Source organism: Coregonus clupeaformis, chromosome 21 (assembly GCF_020615455.1).
Source record: "Coregonus clupeaformis isolate EN_2021a chromosome 21, ASM2061545v1, whole genome shotgun sequence".
Lineage (NCBI taxonomy): Eukaryota > Metazoa > Chordata > Actinopteri > Salmoniformes > Salmonidae > Coregonus > Coregonus clupeaformis.
The window spans coordinates 8,279,461-8,301,340 of record NC_059212.1 but is presented as its reverse complement, the minus strand read 5'-3'; the positions used below and the strand labels follow the sequence as shown (position 1 = coordinate 8,301,340).

The following is a 21,880-nucleotide window of genomic DNA, read 5'->3' as shown; positions in this document are numbered from 1 at the left end:
GTAACTCAATGAGATTAAATAATTGACTGGTTCAACCACGGTAGGCCAAGTCTACATGATAAAATAACACAGACTAAGCATAGCAGTAGCACTAACAGGCCACAACAGAAAACACCCGAGCTAACCTGCGTAGGTTAGCTGCGGTAGAAGCACATATCACCAGCCAGGCAGGCTGGCTACGCTGTTAGTTGACGTTTCACTTCCCAAAGGTCGTTATGTGGCTAGCAAGCTAACAGCTGCTGCGTTGGGGTCCATGTGCCCTGTCAGTCAAACATTGCGATTATCAGTGTTGGTCTATATGCGGTCTATATGCAGTGTAGTGTGTATCTATGCCCGCGCGTTATAATGAAGGTAAATACACCAACACCTACCGAATATCTAGATTTTTTTTCTGCAATGACCTCCTCCTCCTCCGACCATTTAAAGAAAATGCTGATGACGTCTCTTGTCTGTTCTGAATCTAGAGTAGCCTAGTTCCCTGTATAAATGCCGCTAGACTAAGGTAATAGCCGACAAGCTACCACAGTAGATACATTGTAGGCGATCTAGCGAGCAATCGACGCAGATAAGCAGCAATGTCGACGAGAAATTAAACAACGTATCCTAAAATTCCACCGACAGCGATACACGGACAGGATCTGCGGTAATATTGGTATTAAATGGTGTGTGTATCTTTAAACGACCTCGTCGGTTTCGTGTCCTGTGAGTTCAATGTCATAGCTTAGCACCAATCGTTGTCATCATAATTTAGCAATTCCAAACTACGGGTATAAACTTGAGTGCAATTCTCTGGTACGACATTACATTTATTAAACTGATTCTAGATCGTGCATTATGTACCTCTAAATTGTCGTCATGTCCTTATGGTTCCTAGATGTTGCCATATTTCAGCTTTTTTCCATTTTCTGCATTTCCAAGTCAGCGGGTGCTAATGGTCTCTTCTAGTCGATGACAGCTGGGCCAGTTGGTAGACACTTCCGGCTCATAACGCCGCCCCCTCCACCAACTCCCATCCACAGACTACAAGGGTTTCCCTCTGCGGCCTCGCCCCTTTCCACCGATTAATGGCGTTTAATTGGATATGTGCGAGGAAGCCACACCCATCTCACGCCTTTTCAATGAAATGGCACATGCGTTCAAGACGTTCTCCGCCCAAATAAGGATGTCGAGAAATTCATGGGTGGGAGTTGCATGTACAAGCAAATAAATGTGAGGAAATCAAACTAGATGTATTTTATACATTCAATACTCACTGCATTTAAAAATCTAGTCAGTCAAGGCTTCTGTATGCTATTCAGCTATGATGAAATGGGTTTATTAAACAAATTTTACCCAAGAAAAACGCAAGATAAGAGGCCAATCTTGACTCAGCTAGCACATTTGGTTCCTTGGAAGTTGTGGTAACATCCGTTTTTGGTTTATCATTGGTTCTGGGAACGAAGCCATACGTTTCCTGACTGGTAAAACTGTTTAAAAAAAATAAAAAAGTTCTGAGAACTGAAGTGAAGATTTCACCTGCTCTGGGCACATTCATTTTTAGGTTGCAGGGAGGTTCTGAGAACGTCTTACTATGGTTTCCTGAAAGTTTTCATTAACTAATGAGAATGGAAATTATAGGTTATTTGAAGGTAATTAAATAATGTTCTGAGAACAAGTTTCATGAAGACTATTAATAAAACTGCTAGCTTAGGTTAACTGTTTTGAACTCCAACCACAGATAGGACACATGGCAATAAATGTGCTTACATGCGGACCACAACGCCCGCGTTGCGTGCGCGAGTGTTGCAAAATAAATTGTACACATACACTACCGGTCAAAAGTTTTAGAAAACCTACTCATTCAAGGGTTTTTCTTTATTTTTACTATTTTCTACATTGTAGAATAATAGTGAAGACATCAAAACTATGAAATAGCACATATGGAATCATGTCGTAAACAAAAAAGTGTTAAACAAATCTAAATATATTTTATATTTAAGATTCTTCAAATAGCCACCCTAGCCTTGATGACAGCTTTGCACACTCTTGGCATTCTCTCAACCAGCTTCACCTGGAATGCTTTTCCAACTGTCTTGAAGGAGTTCCCACATATGCTTAGCACTTGTTGGCTGCTTTTCCTTCACTCTGCTGTCCGACTCATCCCAAACCATCTCAATTTGGTTGAGGTCGGGGAATTGTGGAGGCCAGGTCATCTGATGCAGCACTCCATCACTCTCCTTCTTGGTAAAATACCCTTAAACATCCTGGAGGTGTGTTGGGTCATTGTCCTGTTGAAAAACAAATGATAGTCCCACTAAGCCCAAACCAGATGGGATGGCGTATCGCTGCAGAATGCTGTGGTAGCCATGCTGGTTAAGTGTGCCTTGAATTCTAAATAAATCACACAGTGTCTCCAGCAAAGCACCCCCACACCATAACACCTCCTCCTCCATGCTTTACGGTGGGAAATACATGCAGAGATCATCCGTTCACCCACACCGCGTCTCACAAAGACACAGCGGTTGGAACCAAAAATCTCAAATTTGGACTCCAGACCAAAGGACACATTTCCACCGGTCTAATGTCCATTGCTCGTCTTTCTTGGCCCAAGCAAGTCTCTTCTTATTATTGGTGTCCTTTAGTAGTGGTTTCTTTGCAGCAATTCAACCATGAAGGCCTGATTCACACGGTCTCCTCTGAACAGTTACTTGAACTCTGTGAAGCATTTATTTGAGCTGCAATTCCTGAGGCTGGTAACTTTAATGAACTTATCCTCTGCAGAAGAGGTAACTCTGGGTCTTCCATTCCTGTGGCGGTCCTCATGAGAGCCAGTTTCATCATAGCACTTGATGGTTTTTGCGACTGCACTTGAAGAAACGTTTAAAGTTCTTGACATTTTCCGCATTGACTGAACTTCATGTCTTAAAGTAATGATGGACTGTTGTTTCTATTTTCTTATTTGAGCTGTTCTTGCCATAATATGGACTTGGTCTTTTACCAAATAGGGCTATCTTCTGTATATGCCAAGAGTGTGCAAAGCTGACATCAAGGCAAAGGGTGGCTATTTGAAGAATCTCAAATATAAAATATGTTTTGATTTGTTTAACACTTTTTTGGTCACTACATGATTCCATATGTGTTAATTCATAGTTTTGATGTCTTCACTATTATTCTACAATGTAGAAAATAGTAAATATAAAGAAAAACCCTTGAGTAGGTGTTCTAAAACTTTTGACCGGTAGTGTACATGTCATTCAATCATTTCATCCAAACTGTTCACGGGCGTCTGCGTAGCCAGGCGCTAAAATAGAACTTGGTTCTATTTTTTACGCATGACGCGCTGCAAGTCCCGCCTCTCCCATCTCCTCATTGGTTTTTAGGAGCATATACCCATGTGGGTGATTGAAAGATGAACTGAGGTCCACACTCCAGTCCAGTTGGTGGTGGTAATGCACCTTAAAGTTGGTTGCCAACCGCCATATAAAGTCCACAGAACAAGAAGAAGACTGAAGGAGGAGGAGGAGGCCCATGGGAGGGTTGGTTTTGGGAAAATGGCAGAAGCGGATGTTCTGTTTGAATCGGAGTGGAGATGACAGTGAGAAGAATTGGATTACAGTGGACATAAGAGAAGTAAAGTGGTAGTGGAAACTAATAAATCCAAACCTAGTTCTGAGTCTTTTTTTGGTTGGAATAAGGGTTTTGGATCGATGTTGCTGCCTGGGAGATCCGTTTGAAGTTAAAATTGTGTATGCGTTGGATGAGAATAAGGAGAAGTGGGCTTATTTAGTTTTTTTTGTTTCTGTGGAACAGAAGGAGTGTGCTTTGCGCCTCAAGAAGTTGTCGGATTGGAATTGTCGTGTGTGGATCTTCGAAGCAGGGTGCCTATCAAGGGTGTTATCTTTGGGGTGGCGCAAAGGATATACAGTGCATTCTGAAAGTTTTCAGACCCTTTGACTCTTTCCACACTTTGTTTACGTTACAGCCTTATTCTGAAATGGATTACAACAAAAAAATCCCTCATCAATCTACACACAATACCCAATAATGACAAAGTGAAAACAGGTTTTTAGAAATGTTTGATATATTGTTTTACAAATAAAAAACAGAAATACCTTACTTAAATAAGTATTCAGACCCTTTGCTATGAGACTCGAAATTGAGCTCAGGTGCATCCTGTTTCCGTTGATCATCCTTAAGATGTTTCAACAACTTGATTGGAGTCCACCTGTTGTAAATTCAATTGATTGGACATGATTTGGAAAGGCACAAACCTGTCTATATAAGATCCCACAGTTGACAGTGCATGTCAGAGCAAAAACCAAGCCATGAGGTCGAAGGAATTGTCCGTAGAGCTCTGAGACAGGATTGTGTCGAGGGACACAGATCTGGGGAAGGGTACCAAAAAATGTCTGCAGCATTGAAGGTCCCCAAGAACACAGTGGCCTCCATCATTCTTAAATGGAAGAAGTTTGGAACCACCAAGACACCTCCTAGAGCGGCCTCCATCATTCTTTCTTTTTTATTTTACCCCCTTTTTCGATCTTGTCTCATCGCTGCAACTCTCCAACGGGCTCGGGAGGCGAAGTTCGAGTCATGCGTCCTCCGAAACATGACGTGCCAAACCGCACTTCATAACACCCGCCCGCTTAACCTGGAAGCCAGCTGCACCAATGTGTCAGAGGAAACACCGTTCACCTGATGACCGAGGTCAGCCTGCAGGCGCCCGACCCGCCACAGGTAGCCACTAGAGCGCGATGAGCCAAGGAAAGCCCTCCCGGCCAAACCCTCCCCTAACCCGGACGACGCCCTATGGGACTCCCGATCACGGCCGGTTGTGATACAGCCCGGCATCAAAACCGGGTCTAGCACTGCAATGCAATGCCTTAGACCGCTGCGCCACTCGGAAGGCCCCGGCCTCCATCATTCTTAAATGGAAGAAGTTTGGAACCACCAAGACTCTTCCTAGAGCTGGCCGCCCAGCCAAACTGAGCAATCGGGGGAGAAGGGCCTTGGTCAGGGAGGTGACGCTCTCACAGAGCTCAAGAGTTCCTCTGTGGAGATGGGAGAACCTTCCAGAAGGACAACCATCTCTGCAGCACTCCACCAATCAGGCCTTTATGGTAGAGTGGCCAGACGGAAGCCACACTTCAGTAAAAGGCACATAACAGCTCGCTTGGAGTTTAAAGGACTCTCAGACCATGAGAAACAAGATTCTCTGGTCTGATGAAACCAAGATTGAACTCTTTGGTCTGAATACCAAGAGTCACGTCTGGAGGAAACCTGGCACCATCCCTACGGTGGAAAGAGTCAGGGTAACCAATTGATTAGCATTCAGGAGTCTTATGGCTTGGGGGTAGAAGCTGATAAGATGCCTTTTGGACCTAGACTTGGCGCTCCAGTACCGCTTGCCATGTGGTAGCAGAGAGAACAGTCTATGAGTAGGGTGGCTGGAGTCTTTGACAATTTTTAAGGCCTTCCTCTGACACCGCCTGGTATTGAGGTCCTGGATGGCAGGAAGCTTGTCCCCAGTGATGTACTGGTTCTTACGCACTACCCTCTGTAGTGCCTTGTGGTCAGAGGCCAATCAGTTGCCATAACAGGCAGTGATGCAACCAGTCAGGATGCTCTCGATGGTGCAGTTGTATACATTTTTGAGGATCTGAGGACCCATGCCAAATCTTTTCAATCTCCTGAGGGGGAATAGGCTTTGTCGTGCCCTCTTGACGACTGTCTTGGTGTGTTTGATAGTTTGTTGGTGATGTGGATAGTTTGTTGGTGATGTGGACACCAAGGAACTTGAAGCTCTCAACCTGCTCCACTACAGCCCCGTCGATTAGAATGGGGCCGTGCTTGGTCCTCTTTTTCCTGTAGTTCACAATCTGCAGAATGGGAGAAACTCCCCAAATACAGGTGTTTCAAGCTTGTTGTGTCATACCCAAGAAGACTCGAGGCTGTAATTGCTGCCAAAGGTGCTTCAACAAAGTACTGAGTAAAGGGTCTGAATATTTACAGTGGGGAAAAAAAGTATTTAGTCAGCCACCAATTGTGCAAGTTCTCCCACTTAAAAAGATGAGAGAGGCCTGTACTTTTCATCATAGGTACACGTCAACTATGACAGACAAATTGAGAATTTTCTTTCCAGAAAATCACATTGTAGGATCTTTAATGAATTTATTTGCAAATTATGGTGGAAAATAAGTATTTGGTCACCTACAAACAAGCAAGATTTCTGGCTCTCACAGACCTGTAACTTCTTCTTTAAGAGGCTCCTCTGTCCTCCACTCGTTACCTGTATTAATGGCACCTGTTTGAACTTGTTATCAGTATAAAAGACACCTGTCCACAACCTCAAACAGTCACACTCCAAACTCCACTATGGCCAAGACCAAAGAGCTGTCAAAGGACACCAGAAACAAAATTGTAGACCTGCACCAGGCTGGGAAGACTGAATCTGCAAAAGGTAAGCAGCTTGGTTTGAAGAAATCAACTGTGGGAGCAATTATTAGGAAATGGAAGACATACAAGACCACTGATAATCTCCCTCGATCTGGGGCTTCACGCAAGATCTCACCCCGTGGGGTCAAAATGATCACAAGAACGGTGAGCAAAAATCCCAGAACCACACGGTGGGACCTAGTGAATGACCTGCAGAGAGCTGGGACCAAAGTAACAAAGCCTACCATCAGTAACACACTACGCCGCCAGGGACTCAAATCCTGCAGTGCCAGACGTGTCCCCCTGCTTAAGCCAGTACATGTCCAGGCCCGTCTGAAGTTTGCTAGAGTGCATTTGGATGATCCAGAAGAGGATTGGGAGAATGTCATATGGTCAGATGAAACCAAAATATAACTTTTTGGTAAAAACTCAACTCGTCGTGTTTGGAGGACAAAGAATGCTGAGTTGCATCCAAAGAACACCATACATACTGTGAAGCATGGGGGTGGAAACATCATGCTTTGGGTCTATTTTTCTGCAAAGGGACCAGGACGACTGATCCGTGTAAAGGAAAGAATGAATCGTGAGATTTTGAGTGAAAACCTCCTTCCATCAGCAAGGGCTTTGAAGATGAAATGTGGCTGGGTCTTTCAGCATGACAATGATCCCAAACACACCGTCCGGGCAATGAAGGAGTGGCTTCGTAAGAAGCATTTCAAGGTCCTGGAGTGGCCTAGCCAGTCTCCAGATCTCAACCCCATAGAAAATCTTTGGAGGGAGTTGAAAGTCTGTGTTGCCCAGCGACAGCCCCAAAACATCACTGCTCCAGAGGAGATCTGCATGGAGGAATGGGCCAAAATACCAGCAACAGTGTGTGAAAACCTTGTGAAGACTTACAGAAAACGTTTGACCTGTGTCATTGCCAACAAAGGGTATATAACAAAGTATTGAGAAACTTTTGTTATTGACCAAATACTTATTTTCCACCATAATTTGCAAATAAATTCATAAAAAATCCTACAATGTGATTTTATGGAAAAAAAATTCTTACTGGCCTCTCTCATCTCTTTTTAAGTGGGAGAACTTGCACAATTGGTGGCTGACTAAATACTTTTTTTCCCCAGTGTATGTAAATGTCATTTTTCAGTAAAAAAAAATCTATAAATTATGAAAAGATCAGGCATGGCCAATTACTGGGCGTGGCCAACACACCTGAACACACTTAATAAGATAGAGAATAGAGAGAGTTTTGTTGATGCTGAGAACGGAATGTAAACGTTTTTAAATAACATTCTTAGAACAAAGTTTTCTTGTGGTTTTTATGGAATGTTTTCTTAACGTTCTCTGAACAATTTGAGAACTTTACTTTAAATAGAACAATGAGGAAACCTGTAGGAAACGTTATGCTGAAGTACTGAAATTCCCAAAGAAGAACGTTGTTTCTTAACGTTCTCGGAACAATGTGAGAACATGACTTTAAATAGAACCATGACCAAACCTGTAGGAAATGTTATGCTGAAGTACTGAAATTCCCACAGAAGAATGTTGTTTCTTAACGTTCTCTGAACTATTTGAGAACATTCCCAATGTCAAACCAGTTGGAGAACGTTCCTAGAACATTACCAAAATTGAAATGGAATCTAACCATGTTTGAACTTTAAGGAAACGTTCTGTTAAAGTACTGAAATACCAAGAAAATAATATTATTTTGTCAAGTTCCTTAAATATGCTGAGAATGTTCCAAAGCCAAGCAACTATCCTGCACCATTCCCAGAAAGTTGTGGGAAGGTTGTATGCAAAATAACCACAGGACAACCATGCTCTCACCAAGCTCTAAGAAACATATGGTTCTCAGAACGTTATGTGCTAGCTGGGGATCTTCTTTGATAAGTCTTGACTCTGGAACATACAGTGCATTGGGAAAGCATTCAGACCCCTTGATTTTTTCCCACATTTTGTTACGTTACAGCCTTATTCTAAAATGGATTAAATAGTTTTTTCCCCCTAAACAATCTACCCACAATACCCCATAATGACAAAGCAATAACAGTTTTTTTGAAAATCATCCACACAGCATGATGTTGCCACAACCATGCTTCACCGTAGGGATGGTGCCAGATTCCCTCTAGAAGTGACGCTTGGCATTCAGGCCAAAAAGTTCAATATTAGTTTCATCAGACCAGAGAATCTCGTTTCGCATGGTCTGAGAGTCCTTTAGCTGCATTTGGGCAAACTCCAAGCGGGCTGTCATGTGCCTTTTACTGAGGAGTGGCTTCCGTCTGGCCACTCTACCATAAAGGCCTGATTGGTGGAGTGCTGCAGAGATGGTTGTCCTTCTGGAAGGTTCTCCCATCTCCACAGAGGAACTCTGGAGCTCTGTCAGAGTGACCATCGGGTTCTTGGTCACCTCCCTGACCAAGGCCCTTCTCCCCCGATTGCTCAGTTTGGCCGGGCGGCCAGCTCTAGGAAGAGTCTTGGTGGTTCCAAACTTCTTCCATTTAAGAATGATGGAGGCCACTGTGTTCTTGGGGACCTTCAATGCTGCAGAAATGTGTTGGTACCCTTCCCCAGATCTGTGCCTCGACACAATCCTGTCATGCACTGGCAACTATGGGACCTTATATAGACAGGTGTGTGCCTTTCCAAAACATGTCCAATCAATTGAATTTACCACAGGTGGACTCCAATGAAGTTGCAGAAACATCTCAAGAATGATAAATGGAAACAGGATGCACCTGAGCTCAATTTCGAGTCTCATAGCAAAGGGTCTGAATACTTATGTAAATAAGGTATTTCTGTTTTTTATTTGTAATAAATGTGTCAAAATGTCTAAAAACCTGTTTTCGCTTTGTTATTATGGGGTATTGTGTGTAGATTGATACGGAATTTTATTTTATTTTATCAATTTTAGAATAAGGCTGTAACATAACAAAATGTGGAAAAAGGGAAGGGGTCTGAATACTTTCTGAATGCACTGTACATTAATCAGTTATTTATCCCTTTAAGATTAATCAGAAAGCATCAGAGAGAGTGTGTGTGTGTTGGGCAGCTCCAGGCTGCACAGTGCACTCTGCTGCATAGCAATCTCATAAAAATAAGCTGCTGCTATTTTCAGCTGGCAATCGAGTTTTACGGCTTGATTAATCTCGCCTTGATCAGATCTGAACCTCACTGTTAAGTAGAGAACCCCCCTCTCGCTCTCTCTCTCTCTCTCTCTCTCTCTCTCAATTCAATTTCAATTTAAGGGCTTTATTGGCATGGGAAACGTATGTTAACATTGCCAAAGCAAGTGAAGTAGATAGTAAACAAAAGCGAAAAAACAATAAATATTAACAGTAAACATTACACTTAGAAGTTCCAAAAGAATAAAGACATTTCAAATATCATATTATGTATATATAGTGTTGTAACAATGTGCAAATAGTTAAAGTACAAATGTGAAAATAAATAAACATAAATATGGGTTGTATTTACAATTGTGTTTGTTGTTCACTGGTTGCCCTTTTCTTGTGGCAACAGGTCACAAATCTTGCAGCTGTGATGGCACACTGTGGTTTTTCACCCAGTAGATAAGGGAGTTTATCAAAATTGGGTTTGTTTTCGAATTCTTTGTGGATCGCTGTAATCTGAGGGAAATATGGAGGTCAGGAAGTGCAGCTCAGTTTCCACCATTTTGTGGGCAGTGTGCACATAGCCTCTCTTCTCTTGAGAGCCAGGTCTGCCTACGGCGGCCTTTCTCAAAAGCAAGGCTATGCTCACTGAGTCTGTACATAGTCAAAGCTTTCCTTAAGTTTGGGTCAGTCACAGTGGTCAGGTATTCTGCCACTGTGTACTCTCTGTTTAGGGCCAAATAGCATTCTAGTTTGCTCCGTTTTTTTGTTTGTTCTTTCCAATGTGTCAAGTAATTCTCTTTTTGTTTTCTCATGATTTGGTTGGGTCTAATTGTGTTCTTGTTGTTGTTGTTGTTGTTGTTGTTGTCCTGGGGCTCTGTGGGGTTTGTTTGTGTTTGTTAACAGAACCCCAGGACCAGCTTACTTAGGGGACTCTTCTCCAAGTTCATCTCTCTGTAGGTGATGGCTTTGTTATGGAAGGTTTGGGAATCGCTTCCTTTTAAGTGGTTATAGAATTTAACGGCTCTTTTCTGGATTTTGATAATTAGCGGGTATTGGCCTAATTCTGCTCTGCATGCAGAGTCTCAATTTGGTGTTTGTCCCATTTTGTGAATTCTTGGTTGGTGAGCAGACCCCAGACCTCACAACCATAAAAGGCAATGGGTTCTATAACTGATTCAAGTATTTTCAGCCAGATCCTAATTGGTATGTCAAATTTTAGAAGGCCCTTCTTGCCTTGTCTCTCAGATCGTTCACAGCTTTGTGGAAGTTACCTGTGGTGCTGATGTTTAGGCCAAGGTATGTATAGTTTTTTGTGTGCTCTAGGGCAACTGACCTTTTTTGGAACACCATTATTTTTGTCTTACTGAGATTTACTGTCAGGGCCCAGGTCTGACAGAATCTGTGCAGAAGATCTAGGTGCTGCTGTAGGCCCTCCTTGGTTGGTGACAGAAGCACCAGATCATCAACAAACAGTAGACATTTGACTTCAGATTCTAGTAGGGTGAGGCCGGGTGCTGCAGACTGTTCTAGTGCCCTCGCCAATTCGTTGATATATATGTTGAAGAGGGTGGGGCTTAAACTGCATCCCTGTCTCACCCCACGGCCCTGTGGAAAGAAATGTGTGTGTTTTTTGCCAATTTTAACTGCACACTTGTTGTTTGTGTACATGGATTTTAGAATGTCGTATGTTTTTCCCCCAACCCCACTTTCCATCAATTTGTATAGCAGACCCTCATGCCAAATTGAGTTGTAGTATCTAAACAGTTTATGATTTTGCTGACGTTTGCAAATGGTGTGTTAGAGGAACTTGGCTCTGCTTGCGGAAACATCTGGAAAACATTACTATAGGGGCCCCCTAAGACAGAGGAGATTCGGATGTGTAAAGGCCAGGGATTGGTCTATCTAAAACCACCCATATTATGTTACATAGGATATAAATACCATGTTTTTGAACAAAGGACGGAGAGAATAACATATTAGAGATTGGGTCAGTTGTTCTCCAGATGTCTGCAGGAGTCTGTAAATTGATACTGTAATCTTTGATGTAATAAACCATTATAATCAAGGACAGTGTCAGCGGATTTCTTGTCATCACAGCATATCAGCATCGTTGTCTCGACACCACAGAGTCAAAAGCTTTTTTGAAATCAACAAAGCATGAGAAGACTTTGCCTTTGTTTTGGTTTGTTTGTTTGTCAATTAGGGTGTGCAGGGTGAATACGTGGTCTGTCATACGGTAATTTGGTAAAAAGCCAATTTGACATTTGCTCAGTACATTGTTTTCACTGAGGAAATGAACTAGTCTGCTGTTAATGATAATGCAGAGGATTTTCCCAAGGTTGCTGTTGACGCATATCCCACGGTAGTTATTGGGGTCAAATTTGTCTCCACTTTTGTGGATTGGGGTGATCAGTCCTTGGTTCCAAATATTGGGGAAGATGCCAGAGCTAAGGATGATGTTAAAGAGTTTAGTATAGCTAATTGAAATTTGTGGTCTATTTTATCATTTCATTGAGGATACCATCAACACCACAGGCCTTTCTGGGTTGGAGGGTTTGTATTTTGTCATGTAGTTCATTCAATGGAATTGGAGAATCCAGTGGGTTCTGGTAGTCTTTAATAGTTGATTCTGAGATTTGCATTTTATCATGTATATTTTTTTGCTGTTTGTTCTCTGTTATAGGGCCAAAAAGATTGGAGAAGTGGTTTACCCATACATCTCCGTTTTGGATAGATAGCTCTTCGTGTTGTTGTTTGTTTAGTGTTTTCCAATTTTCCCAGAAGTGGTTAGAGTCTATGGATTCTTCAATTACATTGAGCTGATTTCTGACATGCTGTTCATTCTATTTCCGTAGTGTATTTCTGTATTGTTTTAGTGATTCACCATAGTGAAGGCGTAGGCTCAGGTTTTCTGGGTCTATATGTTTTTGGTTGGATAGGTTTCTCAATTTCTTTCTTAGGTTTTTGCATTCTTCATCAAACCATTTATCACTGTTGTTACTTTCCTTCGGTTTTCTGTTAGAGATTTTTAGATTTGATAGGGAAGCTGAGAGGTCAAATATACTGTTAAGGTTTTCTACTGCCAAGTTTACACCTTCACTATTACAGTGCAACGTTTTGTCCAGGAAGTTGTCTAGAATGGATTTAATTTGTTGTTGCCTAATTGTTTTTTGGTAGGTTTCAACACTACTGTCCTTCCATCTATAGCAGGGGTGTCAAATGTCCGGCCCGTGGGCCGGATCAGGCCCGCAAACGGGTTTAATCCGGCCCGCGAGATGATTAAAAAAATAAATATTAAAAAAATAAATAATAATAATTAATAATAATTTTGTAAAGTATAAAAATGCGCTGCAATTTTTCAATAAAATAAACTGCTGTTCCAATTGCGTCCACTGGATGGCGCAATAGCAATTGTGTTAAGCAAGCAAACTGTTTATACCGGGGCAGAGCAAGTAGGTCAAGCACGTGCAGCCAATGAGCTACTTTGTTTTGCCCGCGATATTTATTACGGCTTCTACTTTTAACATTATGTGCTTTGGCACCCTCATTGCCCCAATATGTCTCTGTCAAAAAAGAGAAAAGTGGAGGCAGAGTGCAGAGTGTTCCAAGAAAAATGGTCATCCTATTTATTCACGGAATTGAATGGGAAAGCTGTATGTTTGGTGTGTGTTCAGAGCATGTTGCAGTGCTGAAAGAATATAACCTTCGCCGCCACTATGTGAGTCTTCATGCCGACAAATATGACAACTTTCAAGGACAGCGGAGATGAGAGAAGGTGAATGAACTGTTGGCGGGTCTGAAGAAACAGCAGTCTGTGTTTACTCACAGCCGAGACATCAGTGACACTGCAGTGAAAGCTAGCTACCTCATTGCTAATGAAATCGCAGTGGCTTCAAAACCATTTAGTGAGGGTGAATTTGTAAAAACATGCATGATGAAGGCAGCGGAGATTGTGTGCCCTGAAAAGCGGCAGGCTTTTGCAAATATCAGCCTGACAAGAAACACAGTTGCAGACAGGATTTCCGATCTTTCAGTGGATTTGGACAGCCAGTTGAAGCAAAAAGTAAAGTCATTTATTGCGTTTTCGGTTTCAATTGATGAAAGCACGGACATTACAGATGTTGCACAACTGGCCATTTTCATCCGCGGAGTTGATGACACATTGACCGTCACCGAGGAGTTCGTGGAGTTGGTGCCGATGACAGATTCAACGACAGCAGCTGATATTTTTACCGCACTCGTCGGCGCGCTGGACAGGGTCGGAGTGGACTGGTCCCGCGCTGTCAGCCTGGCTACAGATGGTGCGCCCTCAATGATCGGGAAAAAAGCAGGCGTTGTGACAAAGTTCAGAGAGAAAGTGCAATCTGCAAATGGAGGACGTGATTTTTTGACTTTTCACTGTATTTTGCACCAGGAGGCTTTGTGTTGCAAGTCATTAAAGATGGATAACGTCATGAAGGTGGTCATCCAAACTGTTAATTTCATCCGATCGAGAAGCCTGAATCACCGTCAGTTTGACAGCCTTCTCAGAGAGAAAGACCACATCTATGGCCTGCCATACTACACTGAGGTAAGATGGTTAAGCCGAGGTGCTGTGCTGAGGCGTTTCTTTGATTTACGAGAAGAAATTGAACAGTTCATGGAAGAAAAGGGCAAACCAGTGTTAGAATTTCATTCCGCAGAATGGATGCAGGACCTTGCATTTATGGTGGATGTTACAGAGCACCTGAATAACTTGAACAAACAGCTGCAAGGGCGCAACAAAGTTGTCACGCAGTATTATGACAGCATACGTTCTTTCAAGTTGAAGCTGTCATTGTGGGAGACGCAACTTGCCGGTGGTGATGCAGCTCACTTCCCCTGTCTGAAAAATGTGTGCGCGACCCAACATGTGGCAGACATGAAGCGGTTCAAAGATAAAATAACGGGACTGTTACGGGAGTTTGAGCAACGCTTTCAGATTTATGTTTATATGTTTTTATGTTGATGTGCTATTGTTTTTAATTGATTTTATTTTATTTGTATATTTAACCTATTCTTGACTCTGTGGTTCTTGCACTTGTTTGGGGAACAGGATTTCATTATTTTTATCTAAATTTTTGCCTGAGAAATGACACCCTGATATAGTTCTGTGATCTGTGATATACTTCTGTGAATCACTGAGGCATTGTGTGTTTGTGTGTTATTTGTCCTCAGAACTTTCAAATAACTTGAGGTGTTTTATGATTAATAGTGATGTTGTGCTTTTGGACACTGTCCTCAGGCTCCAGCTTTATGTTTATATGTTTTTATGTTGATGTGCTATTGTTTTTAATTGATTTTATTTTATTTGTATATTTAACCTATTCTTGACTCTGTGGTTCTTGCACTTGTTTGGGGAACAGGATTTCATTATTTTTATCTACATTTCTGCCTGAGAAATGACACCCTGATATAGTTCTGTGATCTGTGAAACAGTTCTGTTAATCACTGAGGCATTGTGTGTTTGTGTGTTCTTTTTCTTTAGAATTTTCAAATAAACTTGACGTGTTTTATGATTAATAGTGATGTTGTGCTTGTACTATTTTGGACACACTGTCCTCAGGCTCCAGCTTTATGTTGTATGTTGATCGTATTAAAACGAAGAAAACAATCTGAAGTTGTTGTTTTTAAGTTATATATACCATGATTTTTCCGGTCCGGCCCACTTGGGAATAGATTTTCCTCCATGTGGCCCCTGAGCTAAAATGAGTTTGACACCCCTGATCTATAGCATTTCTTAATATTATTCAGTTCCTTTGGCTTTGATGCCTCATGACTGAGTATTGCTCTGTTCAAGTAGACTGTGATTTTGCTGTGGTCTGATAGGGGTGTCAGTGGGCTGATTGTGAACGCTCCGAGAGACTCTGGGTTGAGGTGATAAAGTAGTCTACAGTACTACTGCCAAGAGATGAGCTATAGGTGTACCTACCATAGGAGTCCCCTTGAAGCCTACCATTGACTGTGTACATACCCAGTGTGCGACAGAGCTGCAGGAGTTGTGACCCGTTTTTGTTGGTTATGTTGTCGTAGTTGTGCCTAGGGGGGCATATGGGGGAGGGAATGCTGTCACCTCCAGGTAGGTGTTTGTCCCCCTGTGTGCTGAGGGTGTCAGGTTCTTGTCCAGTTCTGGCATTTAGGTCGCCACAGACTAGTACATGTCCCTGGGTCTGGAAATGATTGATTTCCCCCTCCAGGATGGAGAAGCTGTCTTCTTTAAAGTATGGGGATTCTAGTGGGGGGATATAGGTAGCACACAGGAGGAAATTTTTCTCTGTTGAGATAATTTCCTTTTGAATTTCTAACCAAATGTAAAATGTTCCTGTTTTGATTAATTTAATAGAGTGAGTTAGGTCTGCTCTATACCAAATTAGCATACCCCCTGAGTCCCTCCCCTGTTTCACACCTGGTAGTTTGGTGGATGGGACTACCAGCTCTCTGTAACCTAGAGGGCAACCAGTGGGTCCGTCTCCTCTACACCATGTTTCTTGTAGGATGACAATGTCTGTATTTCCGATTTCTTTGGTGAAGTCCAGATTCCTGCTCTTTAGGCCAAAGGCAGATGACCTCAGGCCTTGGATATTCCAGGATGAAATAGTGAAGGCTTTGTGTTCCATAAAGTGTCTAATGTTGTTGGTTGTGTGGTTTGGCCTCAGGCTAGTAATTGTGAGCAGAGCCTGCTGAGCATCTGGTACATGCCATTGGCTTGGGCTAGTGTAAGAGTAGGTGTTGGGCCTGTTTGCCTGCTCACGGCCTGGGCGTATGTGTGACTTTCATGTTGAGGCCCTCTTTGTGGGAGTGGGGGGCTTGGGGTGGGTAGGAGGGGCATAGGTCTGATCTGGGGGGGGCCTAAATGGGGTGTGGGCATGGTTGACTTGGGGGGGAGTTAATTGGTGGGGGTGTAGATGTGGCTGATGGTGCTGTGGTCTGGATGTAGGTCCTCTCTCTCTCTCTCTCTCTCTCTCTCTCTCTGTCCATACCTCCCTCTCTTTCTCTTTCCCTGTCTCTCTGCAGTGCTGCCCTCTACACTTCCGCCTGTTTCTTGTGAGAAGTTGTTTATTTTAGGTGGTTCCGTGTGGCTCAGTTGGTAGAGCATGGAGCTTGCAACGCTAGGGTCGTGGGTTCAATTCCCACAGGGGACCAGTATGAAAATGTATGCACTCAATACTGTAAGTCGCTCTGGATAAAAGCATCTTCTAAATGACTAAAATGTGAGTGTCTTTACAAGACTGTGTAAAGCCTACCTCTAAGTCTTCAGGTATCAAGCAAAATTACTCATCATGTAAAAGTGCACAGTAACTGTCTCCCTCCCTTATGCACACACTCGCAACTGAGGCCTACAGACAGGCCTCATTCACCATTAATATATTGGATTTATATAGCACTTTTCTACCAACTGAGGTACTCAAAGCACTTTACATAGTAAGGGGGAAACTCACCTCATCCACCACCCACCTGGATGATGCACTGCAACTATTTTTGTGCCAGAACACTCACCACACATCAGCTGGAAAGATGAGTGATATATGCCCATTAGGAATGATTAGGTGGCCATGATGGAATGGGGCCAGGTTTGGAATTATCCATGACACCAGGGTTAACACCCCTACTCTTATGATAAGTGACAATGGGATTGTTAATGACCACAGAGAGTCAGGACACCCGTTTAACATCCCATCCGAAAGACCTACGCAGGGAAATGTCCCCTTCACTGCCCTGGGAGCTCCTTAGACCAGTGGGAAGAATTCCTCCTACACCACTTCCAGCAGCAGCTGGTCTCCCATCCAGGGACAGACCAGGACCAACCATGCTTAGCTTCAGAGGCAAGCCAACAGTGGTATGCAGGGTGGTATGCTGCTGGTGATTAATATAGTCAGCTCAGTCATTCACTGGTTGAATTCATTATTTCACAGGGACTAGGACAGGGACAGGGTTGACTCCAGTTCCACCCCACTGTAGGAACATGGGTGAGTGTGTGTGAGTGTGCGTCCGTCTGTGCCTGCGTGCACGCATGCGTGTAAATGTGTGTCCGTGTGTCCGTGTGTGTGTGTGTGTGTGTGTGTGTGTGTGTGTGTGTGTGTGTGTGTGGGAGCATGGGCTGATGCTATCTAGTTTATCTACTGACCATGGCTCTGCTACTGATCCTGTAGGGTTTCAGTTACCATGCCGACTTGAGTCGTGCTCTGTTTCCTTGGTGTTGTTCCAACAGAGACTGTAGTACAGACATTTCACATAGCTTGATGATCTATATTGTTGAATTGTTTTTGCTAAACAATTCTAAGTAAATATCATGTACAAAAATGGGGGTACAAAATGTCATCCCTGTCCCCTGACAGTTACCCTGTCCCTGTCCCCTCTCATCCCTGTCCTCTGACAGTTACCCTGTCCCTGTCCCCTCACATCCCTGTCCCCTGACAGTTACCCTGTCCCTGTCCCCTCTCATCCCTGTCCCCTGACAGTTACCCTGTCCCTGTCCCCTCTCATCCCTGTCCTCTGACAGTTACCCTGTCCCTGTCCCCTCTCATCCCTGTCCTCTGACTGTTACCCTGTCCCTGTCCCCTCTCATCCCTGTCCTCTGACAGTTACCCTGTCCCTGTCCCCTCTCATCCCTGTCCTCTGACAGTTACCCTGTCCCTGTCCCCTCTCATCCCTGTCCTCTGACAGTTACCCTGTCCCTGTCCCCTCTCATCCCTGTCCTCTGACAGTTACCCTGTCCCTGTCCCCTCTCATCCCTGTCCTCTGACTGTTACCCTGTCCCTGTCCCCTCTCATCCCTGTCCTCTGACAGTTACCCTGTCCCTGTCCCCTCTCATCCCTGTCCTCTGACAGTTACCCTGTCCCTGTCCCCTCTCATCCCTGTCCCCTGACAGTTACCCTGCCCCTCTCATCCCTGTTCCCTGTCAGTTACCCTGTCCCTGTCCACGCCAGCCCTGTCTCCTGTCCGTTACCCTGTCCCTGTCCCCTCTCAACATCATCCCTGTCCACGTCATCCCTCTCCACTGACAGTTTCCCTGTCCCTGTCCCCTCTTATCCCTGTCCCCTGTCAATTACACTGTCCCCTCTCAGCCCTGTCCACGTCATCCCTGTCTCCTGGCAGTTACATTGTCCCTGTCCCCTATCATCCCTGTCCCCTGTCAGTTACACTGTCCCCTCTCATCCCTGTCCACGTCATCCCTGTCCCCTGGCAGTTACCCTGTCCCTGTCCCCTGTCATCCCTGTCCACGTCATCCCTGTCCACTGACAGTTACCCTGTCCCTGTCCCCTGTCATCCCTGTCCACGTCATCCCTGTCCACTGACAGTTACCCTGTCCCCTCTCATCCCTGTCCACTGACAGTTACCCTGTCCCTGTCCCCGTCCCCTGTCAGTTACACTGTCCCCTCTCATCCCTGTCCACATAATCCCTGTCCACTGTCAGTTACCCTGTCCCCTCTCATCCCTGTCCACGTCATCCCTGTCCCCTGGCAGTTAATAATAATATAATAAATAATAATATGCCATTTAGCAGACGCTTTTATCCAAAGCGACTTACAGTCATGCGTGCATACATATTTTTTTGTGTATGGGTGGTCCCGGGGATCGAACCCACTACCTTGGCGTTATAAGCGCCGTGCTCTACCAGCTGAGCTACAGAGGACCACGTTAGTTACCCTGTCCCTGTCCCTGTCCCCTCTCATCCCTGTCCACGTCATCCCTGTCCCCTGGCAGTTACCCTGTCCCTGTCCCCTGTCATCCCTGTCCCTGTCACTACTCACCTCTCCACTGTGACAGCTGATATGTGGTGTGCAGGATTTTGCTCCAACCCTACCCTGACACACCCAGTAGCTACATTGAGAGAAAAAAGTATTTGATCCCCTGCTGATTTTGTACGTTTGCCCACTGACAAAGACATAATCAGTCTATAATTTTAATGGTAGGTTTATTTGAACAGTGAGAGACAGAATAACAACAAAAAAATCCAGAAAAACGCATGTCAAAAATGTTATAAATTGATTTGCATTTTAATGAGGGAAATAAGTATTTGACCCCTCTGCAAAACATGACTTAGTAGGTGGCAAAACCCTTGTTGGCAATCACAGAGGTCAGACGTTTCTTGTAGCTGCCCACCAGGTTTGCACACATCTCAGGAGGGATTTTGTCCCACTCCTCTTTGCAGATCTTCTGCAAGTCATTAAGGTTTCGAGCCTGACGTTTGGCAACTCGAACCTTCAGCTCCCTCCACAGATTTTCTATGGGATTAAGGTCTGGAAACTGGCTAGGCCACTCCAGGACCTTAATGTGCTTCTTCTTGAGCCACTCCTTTGTTGCCTTGGCCGTGTGTTCTGGGTCATTGTCATGCTGGAATACCCATCCACGACCCATTTTCAATGCCCTGGCTGAGGGAAGGAGGTTCTCACCCAAGATTTGACGGTACATGGCCCCGTCCATCGTCCCTTTAATGCGGTGAAGTTGTCCTGTCCCCTTAGCAGAAAAACACCCCCAAAGCATAATGTTTCCACCTCCATGTTTGACGGTGGGGATGGTGTTCTTGGGGTCATAGGCAGCATTCCTCCTCCTCCAAACACGGCGAGTTGAGTTGATGCCAAAGAGCTCGATTTTGGTCTCATCTGACCACAACACTTTCACCCAATTCTCCTCTGAATCATTCAGATGTTCATTGGCAAACTTCAGACGGGCCTGTATATGTGCTTTCTTGAGCAGGGGGACCTTGCGGGCGCTGCAGGATTTCAGTCCTTCACGGCGTAGTGTGTTACCAATTGTTTTCTTGGTGACTATGGTCCCAGCTGCCTTGAGATCCTCCCGTGTAGTTCTGGGCTGATTCCTCACCGTTTTCATGATCATTGCAACTCCATGAGGTGAGATCTTGCATGGAGCCCCAGGCCGAGGGAGATTGACAGTTATTTTGTGTTTCTTCCATTTGCGAATAATCGCACCAATTGTTGTCACCTTCTCACCAAGCTGCTTGGCGATGGTCTTGTAGCCCATTCCAGCCTTGTGTAGGTCTACAATCTTGTCCCTGACATCATTGGAGAGCTCTTTGGTCTTGGCCATGGTGGAGAGTTTGGAATCTGATTGATTGATTGCTTCTGTGGACAGGTGTGTTTTATACAGGTAACAAGCTGAGATTAGGAGCACTCCCTTTAAGAGTGTGCTCCTAATCTCAGCTTGTTACCTGTATAAAAGACACCTGGGAGCCAGAAATCTTTCTGATTGAGAGGGCGTCAAATACTTATTTCCCTCATTAAAATGCAAATCAATTTATAACATTTTTGACATGTGTTTTTCTGGATTTTTTTGTTGTTATTCTGTCTCTCACTGTTCAAATAAACCTACCATTAAAATTATAGACTGATCATTTCTTTGTCAGTGGGCAAACGTACAAAATCAGCAGGGGATCAAATACTTTTCCCTCACTGTATCTAGGAGGACGCATAACTCCTATCCTACACATAAATGTATCCCAAATGACACCCTATTCCCTATATTGTGTACTACTTTTGAGCGGGGCCCATAGAGCTCTGGTCAAAAGTAGTGCACAATAGGGAATGGGGTGCCATTTAGAATGCACAGAAATTCTCCTGGGAAATGGTTGGATGGCACTGGTCAGTGGTGAGAATTCGCCATCTGGTGGTCATTGTACATTACAACAAGCATCCACACCGACGTCACTCTCCAGAAAGAGAGAGCAGAGAAAGACAACAGACAGAGAGGTCAATAGACATGGGGAAGGACAACACTTTCCAATTTAACTAACTTAACTAACTTAACTAACTTTACTAACTTAAAACACGGGATGAACTACCTGTGAACTGTTTGAATTGCTCCATAAGTAAAACACACACACACACACACAGTCTTGTACAGCTAACATTGTGGGGACACACAATTCACTCCCATTCAAAATCCTATTTTCCCTAACCCCTAACCCTAAACCTAACCCTAATCCTAATCCTAACCCTAACCCTAACCCTAACCCTAACCCCTAACCCCTAACCCTTTCCCTAACCCCTAACCCTTTCCCTAACCCTAACCCTAACCCTAACCCTTTCCCTAACCCTAACCCTAACCTTAACCTTAACCCTAACCCTTTCCCTAACCCTTTCCCTAACCCCTAACCCCTAACCCTTTCCCTAACCCCTAACCCTAACCCTTTCCATAACCCTAACACTAACCCTAACCCCTAACCCTTTCCCTTTCCCTAACCCTAACCCTAACCCTAACCTTAACTTTAACCTTAACCCTAACCCTTTCCCTAACCCCTAACCCTAACCCTAACCCTTTCCCTAACCCCTAACCCTTTCCAAAGCCCTAACACTAACCCTAACCCTAACCGCTAA

At 44.1% G+C, this 21,880-nt stretch overlaps 1 protein-coding gene and 1 non-coding gene across 8 annotated transcripts in view; one reads left to right on the top strand and one right to left on the bottom strand.

Annotated features, from left to right (window-relative positions):
- Nucleotides 1-988, bottom strand: part of LOC121532879 (cytoplasmic polyadenylation element-binding protein 4-like) — a 33,525-nt gene extending 32,537 nt beyond the window's left edge. For 5 of the 7 annotated variants that reach the window (XM_045206175.1, XM_045206179.1, XM_045206178.1 and 2 more), the window contains exon 1: nucleotides 841-988. The gene's annotated coding sequence lies outside the window, so the exon portion shown is untranslated. Of the gene's footprint in view, nucleotides 1-371; nucleotides 785-840 lie in introns of those variants that run through there. The other 2 variants (XM_045206181.1, XM_045206177.1) reach the window with 2 other exon arrangements.
- A 15,624-nt stretch (nucleotides 989-16,612) lies between these two features.
- Nucleotides 16,613-16,688, top strand: trnac-gca. The gene has a single exon. It is a non-coding gene; the product is annotated as a tRNA-Cys (tRNA).
- Nucleotides 16,689-21,880: the final 5,192 nt, after the last annotated feature.